We start from the raw sequence: 12,532 nt of genomic DNA, 5'->3' as shown, positions 1-12,532 counted from the left end.
CTCACAGTCATGGAAAAGGGAATTCGTTCCGAAAGAAGCTATAGCCGATGACTGCAGCTTTTCTGCAAGTCTAATTCCTAAGATTCATGCCTCTGCAATGCAGTTATTCTATTGGTTGGGTTACAAGAAGTCTCACTGGTAGCATGAAAAAGTTAATATGCAGCTCACTTTGCCTCTTAGGCAGGAAATTTCTTTGATCTTTGTATTTTATCTGATGATATTAAAAGCTCAATGTAGTAAATCAAGTTCAATAAACAGACACACAGTTAACTTCTGTACGACTTGCTAGATCTTTAGCTTTAAAAGATATTGGCTTAATAAAAAGATCAACATTGCAATGTATTTCACATTAGTGATAAAACATTATGACAAGAAGCAATCTAATCAGAGTACTGTAATGAATACATATAATCTTATTGTATTAACTCTATGTTGTATTAGGTAATTAAAGAAATGATTTGAAAGGAGAAAGTTTACATTTTCATTATGAACCATTTCGTACAATCTTCTACTGCATCATATGAAAAAGTCTTTACATGTCAACATAAGACTGGATTATAGAGTAAAAAGCCTAGTAGTAACTGCTTAACTAAACTATTTTTCTATGTAGTATCTTAGCATTAATGCTTCTGTCCTGTGTGAGCAACAGTGACCTCTCAAGGCTAATTTGCTGAATGATAAATAACATGCAATTAAACTTAAGAGAGGAGTTCTGATAAGCCTTGTACGTCACCCTGTTTCTTTCTTTGTCTCCTAATGTACGCTTGTCATGTGTGGAATAGTGATGAAAAGTTTATTAAAACAAATTAATTGTGTAATTACAAAATTATTAAGAAAACTGAGGAAATAACTAGTCTCTTAGAAATTGTATTACTTCTTTGGTACAATGGGTCAAATTCTGCACTTGAATCCACAACAGTTTAATTTATTGATATGGAGATTTGTGCTGGAACAAATAGGAGGTATATATTTTTAAGGAGTCTTTTTATTTTTATGTAGAATGTCAAAAATACATTACCCATTGAAGTACTTGAAAGCTTGTTATTACCCCTATGACACAGTCAGAAGGATATTATTACTTGGATGATGTCAATGAAAGGGTATCATTACTTTTTGTGTGGAGAAGTTTCACAGATAAACAAACATGCAGGAACAGTATTTGTTCTATTTATCCTATACAAATCTCTGAGGACAGAGGGAGGTTGTCCAAAGAGTTTTGTAAAAATTCTTTCAGCTACTTCACTTAAAAACTCCACAAACAGTTCACCATTTTTTCCCATCTCCTACTTTTATTTAACGTGTTTTGTCTCTAACTCTTCAGCAATTCTTGGAATTGCCTCAGTGCATTTGCTGTTGAGGAAAGCTTGGAAACAGGATAAGCAGTTTATTTGTATGGCAGTTTTAGGAATTCCCTGGCTCATCAGTGCAATGCAAAAGTGGCTTTAGTTGGACTTTCTTCTCTCAGCCTTTTCAAGAAGCCAATGCCTATTCCTTTCAAGCCAAAGATAGTCGTTCCCCCCCCCCCAGTATGCTCTCCCACTTATGCAAGCTCTTTCCTACAAGGGGAGGTGATTCATGTTTTGTAAGACATGTACTATTATTGTCCTTATTTAATAATTTACATAATCTCAGTTAACATCAGGGAACAGCAAGGACTATGATTAACAAGTAAATACAACTGTAAATGCACAAAAGTGAGAGGAAAGTCATTCAAGTGCAAGGCCTCGAGAAGTCACTTAGCAGAGGCCACTAGAATAAGAGAGAAAACATAGTTCAAGATTCCCCTTTTGTGGCCAGCACTCAGCAATTTTGAAGTGTGCCATTGTTGTGAGACACAAAAGCTGCATGAGCTTCCCTTTAAAGCCATGGCCAGACGTCTCAATGAGAAACTGTCTTCTGGGGTCAAGATGAAATGAACCTTCCAACTCAGAAAGGCAGAGATGCATGTACACACCCTACAGTTCAAGCCTGAACATGGTGCTCATAAAGACAAAAATAAATATTCATGATATAAGGTTGACGCACTGGATTTCATTTCCTAAAACACACAATTGCGTATTTTTAGATATAGACTTATTTCTGAATACTTTCCAATGGCAAAATTCTATTAATAAAGTACATAAAATATTTGCAACTGTCTATATTAGACATTAAAATAACATTTATGGAATGTGTTCAGAGAATCTAGAAAGGTGGTATTACTATCAATTACGAACCAGGAGGCACTGTATTTATCTGTAAATAGGACTATCGGGAATTTTTGTCACTAAAAATTGTACTACCAATCATTAGAATCACTGAAGCTAGAAAAGTAAAAGAATGACTAAATATTAATCTATTATTTTGGCCACTCCTGGATTATTCATTATAATATGATGGTGCTTTATCAAAATTAATTCTGAAAGCAAACAAGCAACAGTAGTGAACATGAAGAAAATGCTAAGGAACAAATTATGTGCTGAAATAAAATGTTTTCAAACAGTCTTGCTTCATTTGTTGTGCCAGCAAAAGTATGAGTAAAGGAACCTGTTTCCTTTCAGCAAGAATACCACAGGCATTGCCCAAAATGCTTCTCCCATTTTATAGGGATTGCAATGTCAACACCAAACCCTGAATTCCTAGTTCTGACAGTAGTTATGCAGATTCAAGCCAATATCAGGTTACTCTAAAATTAAAATATAGGCTCAACTAAGGTATCTCTTGCAGGTAAACTGAGGAACTTCAAGTGTTTATTTATGAAGGCTTTCAAAAGCTTATATCTGAAGTTAGGGTGAAAAACCTCGCTCCCACTGACTCGGTGGGAGTATAATCATTGACTTCAGTGGACCAAGGCTCTAACATCTATAGTCCATTAACAATGCTTAATTTACTTTTACACCAAAGCTTGGTTGTCACTTCACTTCATAACTGGAGGTTCTTTTCCACATTATCACATCTTTTCTCTTTTTCCAGCAGTGAGATAAATGTTTTCCCTGTAGATGTTACCGAAATGTTAGAGAGATGTCAGAAGAGCTATTGAAAGAAGTTCTTGAGGCTAACACTATTTCATTAATTCTTTGTTCTTGATTATTCACTTCATTTTTCTTTTGTGAAGTGAATTCTGAACTACATGTACAAAATTCACTTTGCATTAACGGGTTACTCTGAAAATGTGGTTGTACAAAAATGGAACAAATGAGATATCCTGCGAATGTTTCATTAAATCAAGTTTCAATTTTCAGTATTTCTTTTCAGAACTACAACATTTTAAAAACTGATAGCTGATTTCTAGAAATCATTTATCCAGTTTTTCTGCATTATTATTAATTATCTGGATGATATATTGGTCTTAGAAAATATTTATCTTCCAAAATGGAGTAGAAAAGGAAATGTATCTCAAAAATGTTTTGGGAGTATGCTGAGATTTAGTTGTCCCAAGAGCTCATATGGAAAATAAAATGTTGGAAAATTTATTGTGTTCTGTAGTAGCTGGCAATGATTTTGAAAATATAGTTTGAAAACCACTTAACTATTTTTGTCCACTGCTTAATTATTTGTCAAGCTGTTGCCACTTTGAAGTTAACTGTTTTTCATTCTTCTATGGTGTCATTACCTTTTTTATTTGGCCACCCCTCAAAATTCTAATATATTTGTCTTCACACTGCCTCTTTGAGGGAGGAAAATTTCAAAATCTTCATTTTACAGTTGCAAAGCCAATACTCAGAGCATAGATTAACCCAAAAGGGAATCCCAAGGAAGTTCTAGGTTAATACTCTTCACTATATCATGCCTTCATGGTGATACTGACAGTAAACGCTTCTTTTTTATCTATCATCTCCTTCATCCTTCATTTTATCTCCTCTGCCAGTTTGTGCCAGGACAACATGAAGGTATATAACACAGCAAGCAGCCCATTATGCAGCATAAATATTTAACTGAAAGCTGCCTTTCCCATTTAACTTTTTTGTCTCTTAAGATAGAAATATAAAGAGATTCAGGGAAATGAAGTAGCTAAATAAGTACAAATAGAGGGAAGCAGCGAGTGATACGAAAGAAAAAAGGCACATGGGAGAGAAATTAAAGATAGAGCAAATGCAACAAAAAAGGCAAAAGGGGAGAGGAGGAGAAAAAGTGTGGTGGGGGACTGGAAGAGGAAAACTGGGAACTAGCAAAAAGTGAGAAGTTGAGAGGAAGTAAAAAGGAGAAGAACGATCATAGAAAGGAAGAAGCTCAGAAGGCAAGAAAGGGAAGGCAAAGTGGGGGAAATCATCTGATGTAAGTATAACATCGCCTGTAAATATTTTCTACAGTTTTGCACAAGCAGTAATTCAAGCTTCTGTAGTTGATGCAAGTTGATATATTCTATGTGTGAACAGTTTTCATTTCTTTCACTTCCCCAAACCTCTCATGAATTCAAAACATTTAAAATAAAATCCTTCTCATTTCTCTGGAATTATCTCTATGTTTAATGTTTTCTGTTTCCCAAAGGAATTTGAAAAAATGCTAAATAAATAATATTAGAAGCAAATTCTGTTTCTCTGTGCATCCTTATCCATTCCTCTTCCTGGCCTCTCCTACAGCATTGATTCAGATATGCACTGCTCCTAAGCAGTTATTGTCTTGCAGCCCCAAAGCCAGTGCAAAAAGATCTTAAAATGGGAAAAATTCTCTTACAGTGACCACCACAGAGGGTCTTTTGCACCTCAAGCCAGAACCAAAGCTAATATCCCTGCAGAATTCCCAGTTTGGAAATGGTTTAGATCATAATTTGTAATAATAATGTAATGAGCAAAGATAAGGTGAAGACAGAAGGATTAAAGGAGAGCACTCAGCACACATAAGCCATGCTACATCTACCAAATTCCCAGTGCAGCTGCTTCAGGGATACTAAGCCTCATGCAGGCAGCTGCATCCCCTTGTTGCCATCTGTGGCTTGTATCTCTGGTGCTACTACTCACGACAATCTGCGCAGTTGCAAAGGCATAACCCTCCGTCAGCAGAAAATATCTGCTCCCACACCTGCTTGCAGGGAGCATGGCTAGGACCCAATCCATAGGATATGAGGCCTTTCCTGAGATTTAATCAGCTGGTAACTAATCCTAGGAGTGATGGCTACAGAGAGGAATGTCTTGCCAGCTAAGGCATCAGAGGGGAACACAGAACAGGCATTAAGTTACCAGTTTTATTAGACAGCACTAATCTCATTTGTACAGACTTGCTAATTACACTTCAGGAGAAAGTTTTATTAAGAATGGAGTGATGGAAATCTGAACTGGGTCAAATTTTAAAGGTGGGTCAACCTAAATCAACCCAAATCAAAGGTGGGTCAAACTTTTTGTGAGTGTTCCCAGAACTCCTGGAGAACTGATTTCCAAAAGCTGTCTTACCGGAGCACAAGAACTTAAACAAACATAGTGAAGTAGATCAGAAACAGAAGATTTATAAACAAATTTCTCCTCTGCCCCAGATGTCATTATTGGGCAGACCCCTTCCTTCAGTCACACCCTCAGCCCTGCAAATCAGAGACTTACTGGGCTGCAACAAATTCCACTGTCTCCCCTTGCTCCTTTCCGCCACAGTTAAGGCCCAGTGAGGTGTCTGTTCTTGGACATCCCCTCATTCTCTGCTTGTGCTGTTGAGTCCCTGCCTCTCTCACTTGCACATCACAAGCAACTCACCCCTGTGTATTTTCAGCAGCTTTCAGGAAAGAAACAACTTCCCCAAACCTCCACAGGCTGCTCTTAATCTGGTGCAGCAACCAAAGCAAAGGAAAAGCAAGTGGGCAACCTTCTCTCCTAGTTCAATGGTGCTGGTTCAATGTGCTACTTTTACATGATAATCTGCAAAGAGGTAACTAAACTCATAGACTGTTACCACAGGGGGTCATTTGAATTAAAAAATAGAAGTGAATGCTCCCATCATTTTTCTAATCATATCAGTCACACACTTCGCTATTTTGGGCCCAACCATCATCCTTTAGGAACAGAAGTCGTGCAAAACAAGACGAGTTAATACCAAATAAAATACGTTTTCTTGAGCTATTGCAAGTAAACCCAACCTGAGCTTGACAGTTTACATTTCACAGTGGCTGTGTGCATGAAACATGTGAGAAGATCAGGGCCTAAAATACCAATTCAAATCAGTTAAGCATCATGCCTTCTTATGCTCTCAAACTCTGTTAGTCACCCAAATGAAAAAAAAAAATCAATATCTTGGAAGTCTTATTATCAATTTTGCCATAAGACGGCCATATAGATTGTTCCAGGCCAGTGTCTAATGCATCAATTGAGTCAGTAGTACAGCACGGCTATTTTCAGAGCCCTGGAGCAGCACCAAACAGGACAAGAGGAGACAAATTGGAGGAGTTTTGAGAGCTGTTAAGGCCACAGATCACAGAGAGGGAAGGGCTGGATCAGAAGTCCTGAAGAAGTCCTATACTCCTACGAAGGACAATATGAGCAGCTCTGAAGGACGCTTCTTAAATAAATGTCTAATGCAAAGCATCATCCCTGAATGTTGTTCATCCAGGCTCATCTTGTAGATCCAAACCCTTTAATATGAGTCAAGGCTACAATCTAAGACTTACTTGCAGGCCTAACCTGTCTGCCTACCTGGGAACAAAAGACCGACCTTGATTTTCAACGGCACTGCATCTATTTTAACTCCCGAAGTTGGAAATGTGGTCATTTGACAAGGCCATCAGCTAAAGCAAATACAACATCTTACTTACTGTCCAGCTTTTCTATCAATGCAGCGTTTTAGCCTAAGGCCTGATTAGGATTATTTTAGGGTGATTGGACATGGTAAGCTTCTGGAATAGCACTAAGCCAGGACAATTGGAAGAGGCTCTTAGAGGAGATCTAGCCTCTTAATGGCATATGGTCAAAAGGTTACTTTGAAAACCAGGAAGTCTTTCTGCCTTCATTTTTCAGGTCTGCAGATTTCTTCTTGGTTGAACCTGGAGATGTACCTCTGAGACTTTCTTCTTAAGATAGAATAAGGGAAACAACGCCTTTGAATACGGACTTTGTATGGTAGAAATGGTGTATTGGAGCAATGAACATAGCATTTTAATGCCTGGGACTACTGTATTTTACTGCTTAATATTATTAAAACTACTGATAAAAGATTTCTTGATCTCAATGGTTAATTTCTAATACATAATACATAGTACATAATATATTATCTATAAGAACCATAATTTCATTCACCATTGAACTGAAACAAACTTAGAATATATAAGCTAAAGTGCAGAATGGAATTGGGTAAGACAGAATAGGTAAGAAAAAATATTTTTCTATCATCTTCCTGAAAATAGACACCATTTATATTTCAGGAAGGGGCAATTGTAAGACAATGAGTATTACTAATACTGGTCACATTAAAAAGTATGACTGAATCACAATATGGTCAGGATCTTGCTTTTATGCAAGAATGGGTCTGTACAGTATCATTTATTTAGAAATTATAGACCTAAGTCATGTTTATTTCACTGAAGATTTCCCTCCCAAATTAAATAGCAGAAGCAGGGAGCTCTGGAGGGAGAAAGGTACAACAAATCCATAAACCAAGGCAGACGTCTTTGAGGGAATATGGAATTTCCCTGCCTACAATGTAAATCATAATCTTTGAAAACCTTTGCTTTATGGAAAAATACTATTTCATTTCATATAAGAAGCCTATAATATATGCTACTTTAAAGCTCTTGACAAAAACAGGTGGCAAAATCATCCAGAGCTGTTTGATGATACAGCCTACTGTATGAAAGGCAAAACAGAGAGCAATCTGCTGTTTTAATTACATGCTCGGAGCAAATGCAATATCTGCAGCTTTAATAAACATTGACCCTTTAACTGAATGTGCCCTACAAACACATTAATGCCCATCTGGGAAATAATCCAATGAAATAATCCAATCATACCAACAGGGAACGACTGTTAGATTGGCAAGTGAGGACTCATACTTTGGGCTGTAGCAGGCTGTTCCTTATTAGCTTGTTGCCAGAGCTGTGCACCTTTCATAGAATTTTTCTTCTTTTAAAAGCAACTTGAAAAAACGATTGTCATGAAATTAGTCAAACTAACATCACTGTGAAATTAGGCCCTCTTGTGTTACTCAGACATTAGTTGGCATAAAAAAATGTAAACTGAATTTCTCTTTGCTAGCTTCACCCCTTGCTTCACAGAGGTGCTTTTTACCCAGCAAAAGGGAACTGATGTTGTTATTGTCTGCCTTCTCTTTAGTAAGTCTGCTGAATGGGGGCTGTGGTTAGAGAGAAAAAATAAATTCAGTTGAGGAGACTCCAGAAAATTGATTGAATCCAGAAAATCTCTCAACCACCTGGAAGGACCCAGCCCAGTCTTAGAATCAAAGGCTACCTGCTTATGACCTTTGAGACTCAGAAAACATAGAGTCCAGCAAACAGAAATGAAAATCTTCTCCCCATTACCACACTGATGTTTATTGCCACCAGTTGTGCCCAAACCACAACGAAAGATTCAAAACTTTCCAGTTTTGATGTTACAATGGGCTACAAAATTGTAACTGGTCAGTGTCTCATGGCTAGGTAAAATCTCTCCAAATCAGTGAGGTCCAGCCAGACCAATATTGATTATTGTATTAATTTAGAGCCAATGCATCCTGATAGTTACCAGGAATTTTTGAAATGCAGGGAAGGAGTTACATTGCTGGCAATATACATCTGCTGGCATAAATATAAAGCTGGCAAAAAAAAGTAAGAGAAAAAGAGAGGAACAGCTAAGTGATTTGCCCAAGGTTGGAGAAAGATACCTTGTCTTTCTATTTCCTGCCCAAATATTCTATTCATCCTTCCTACAACGCCATATTTTTTAATTGCATGTGTAGGTCCCTACCTACTGGTCCATGCAACTTTTTTTTTATAGGGATTTTCTCCAAGGAGAAAAAGTGAGATCAGACTCCAGTCATTTGATTCACAGCAATTGGGGGCTGCTAGAGAAGTTGCCAGTCATGCTAGGTTTTTTGTCTGTTTGTTTGAATGTTGATTCTAGAAACCAAAAAGCATGCAATTAATTCCTGTAAGGTCTCAAGCAACAAGCAGAAGGTAATAGTTTGCATTCATTTCTACCCTTAAAAAGCAAGGGTTGTCATGAAAGTCAAACACTCATCAGCAAAGTGCAAACTGTGAAGGACCCTTTTATTCCTACCACCTTCATCAGAAACCCTGTGTGGAAAATGGCCACCCTTAAGACACGAGGACCTCTTTCTAATTTAAAATATCAGCTCTAATTTGGCACAGAGTTGCACTAATAAATCCCTTTTCTGATAGAATTCGTAACTATGTAATGTTTACAGATACTAAGCCTTAAAGGAGATCCAGTTTTGCTGCATGTTGAAAAAAAAGTCCGACGACAGGAAAGATTTAAAATTTTTTACTTCTTCTTATTTTTCACCCTCACTCAAATGATTCCTGGGCACAGATTTTCCTTATGGACATTTTGGAATATTTTATTCTGCTCTATCTTCTCTTCAAGATGATTACACAGAATTTCACACACTTCCTCAGAGGCAGGATGTTGTGTGCAATTAGTACAAAACAATAATTTATTATTTCAGACCAACACTTTTTTTTTTTAATTTACTCAAGATCTGATGAAGTAGTTTGCATCCTTGAGAGCCCAATTAGTAGTAGCCATGCCATTCCCTTCATACCTGAAATCTAGCCACATTTATGCCCAAGAGAAACAGAAGGTAGATTCTGACAGAGACTCTGCCCACACACCAGGGCATAAGGGACTTCAGAAATTAACCTTGATAACCCTTATAATCTTGTATAGGGTATCCCTATATGCAAATGAGGGACTATAAGCATAGCTTACTGTATCAGATCAAAAGTCCATCCAGCAGTGTAACACATCTTTGACCGTGGCCAATAACAGATACCTTGGTAACGGCATAAAAGCCAGAATATGCCAATACTTGCCCACAATACTTTCTCAATCTCCAGCAATTGGTGGTTTAGCAAATTCCTGAATGAGAGGTATTATCTTTGTGCTTATAGTATGTGGTAGATTTTTCCTCCATTAATTAGCTTTCTGAACAGCTGTACACTTTTAATATCAAAATATCCTGTGGGAAACAGTTCCACAGTATAACAAATTTTGTTCATTTTCAACCTACCCCTCAAAAATATCATTTGAGCTCTCACTAGCTTTTGCAGGAAAAAAGTCATTGACTGTTCACCTTCTCCAGGCCATGATAGCTGTACAAAATTAAGTTGTCTCTCCCCGGCTGAAGAGTCCTAAACAATTTAGTTGTTCCTCTTATGGAAGCCGTTTCATCTCTTTGATCATTGTTATTGTCCTTCCTTGAACCTTTTCTAGTTCTCCCCTGTCCCTTCTGGGGATGAGAGATGGGAACCTAACACAGTATTTAAAAGTGGACATAGCTTGACATGCTGTTTTGTTCTCTATTCCTACAGTAATGATTTCCCGCTTTCTTATCAGTAGCATTGTTCTTGCTGTGGTGGCCCAAGGACATATCAAAGCAAGCGGCTTGGAAATAGAGGTAATATGTTTATTAGAACAAATGCAAAAAAAAAAAAAAAGACTGACTTTTGGCATGCGTTTTGCAAAGGGGCTCATGCTGAAGAACAAGTGTAATACCTAAAAATTCTGTCTTATTTTGTAGTTGCTTCTTTGACTTTTACTGAACGTAAAACTGACTTTTTCACAGAATGATGCGTTACATTTCAAAGACCTTTTTTTTCTGAGTGGTAGCAGCTAGTACAGAGTTTATCAGCCTGCATGTAAGTTAGGATTATTTTTTCCACATTGTGTGTTACTTCCCAGAAATCAAAATAACCGGTCTGTAATCCCGGAATCCCTAATTGAGATGCTTGTAAAAAGTTATTGTCGTAGTCGCCAACTTCCATAACTTTAGTATAGAAGCAGTTTTCAGGAAGATAGTAGTTCAGCTATTTCATCCTCAATTTCCTTTAGAACTCCTGGGTAAATACCATATGGTCCTGGCAGTTTGCTACTGTTCATTTTGTAAATTTGTTCTATAACCTCCTCCACAGACATTTCAGTTTAAAACAGATCTTCTGATACGTCCTTGTAAAGACAGCTTCTGGAGTGTGAATCTCTTAGATCTTCCAGGATGAGGAAACATGCAAGAATCCCTTTGTTTTTTCTGCTGTAACATCCTCTCATTGATATGCCAATTGGCCTTAATGACTCCAAGGGAGGCTCCCCACTCCCAAAAGCTTTGAGGAAGAGTTTGCTGTCAGTTTTTACACGTTTAGCAAATAGTCCCTAAAACATTTATTGTTGGCCTGCGATTTGTGTCACTATGTTCAATTTGCCATTTCTCACATTCTCTTCTCTTTTGCTTGCTTGGACATGGCTTCCATTATTTGAAGGGCACTTTCTTACCTGCCTACTCCATTAACATGGAGTTAATGCAACATAAAGATGTTGCAAGTGTGGTACTCCCTTGGAAATTCAGCTAAGACAAGAGAGGAAAGAACCATAGCTGTGCTCCTCTTTCCAGTACACACTTTGCTGCTAAAATGAAGAAAAAGGGATAGTTATTGAGAAGTGTGTTCCTCAGAGGGAAGGCCTCTCAATTCACCCTGGTGAAAAAAATGGGGTTTTTTTCCTTATCCTAGTGTCAGGAAAATCAAGTCAATCAAAGTTTTCTTTGTCAAACTTTTCTGTATAATTTGGTGCTAGCATGGTGCTTCAGCCCCAAATTATGACTATTACTCGCAAGTCATCTCTCCAGATTAGTAAGAAAGTGGTGACCAAGAGCTTGGAAGGATGAGAAGGTGTCTGCTCCTTTCCGTCACTGACCAGGGGGAAGAGCTATTTCCTTTGCAAAAACCCAAAGTGGAGAAGTGCTTCTAACCTTTGATTGTTGTAAGGAGATAAAAATACGGCTAAAGGGAGAGTTTGTTTGCATTTACTTTCTTACCACAGCTTTTTCAGCAGTGCTTTCATTGCCACCTTCCCAGAACATAAATGTATCTTTACCTCAGGACTGAGGAACTTACATATATGTACAAAATCATTTTTAACAAGTAAGAAATTGCTAAAGTGAAGAGGCGTTGCTTGTGGAACACCCCATTAGAATATACTTTAAGAAACTACTGGCAAAAGCTTTGCAGAAAGGGAGTGTTTTCACAGAATCACAGAACAGCTGAGGTTGGAAGGGACCTCTGGAGGTCATCTGGTCCAACCCCCCTGCTCAAGCAAGGCCATCTAAAGGCAGTTGTCCAGGACTAGGTTTATTTATTCTCATTGTTCATTCCTTCATTTTCCCAAGCTGATGCTTTTTTAATTTTTTTCTGTTTCCTTTCCATCTTGTTATTCAGTGACTTAATACTAAGTGCTTGACTTTAATTTTAAGCAACTAGACTTTGATTTGTAGACTGAGTTGAAGTGTGGACAAATGAGTGACTATGGTAAGCAAAAATGTAAACCACTAATCTAAATAAGGCAGATTTCACTATTGGTAAAATGCTACCAGTCAGTCAAGTCATGTTTTTCCTTTAAAAAATCATTACAAAACA

Source organism: Aptenodytes patagonicus, chromosome 3 (genome assembly GCF_965638725.1).
Source record: "Aptenodytes patagonicus chromosome 3, bAptPat1.pri.cur, whole genome shotgun sequence".
In the NCBI taxonomy this organism is placed as follows: Eukaryota; Metazoa; Chordata; class Aves; order Sphenisciformes; family Spheniscidae; genus Aptenodytes; species Aptenodytes patagonicus.
The sequence above is the reverse complement of the archived record's forward strand: the minus strand, read 5'-3'. Positions refer to the sequence as shown.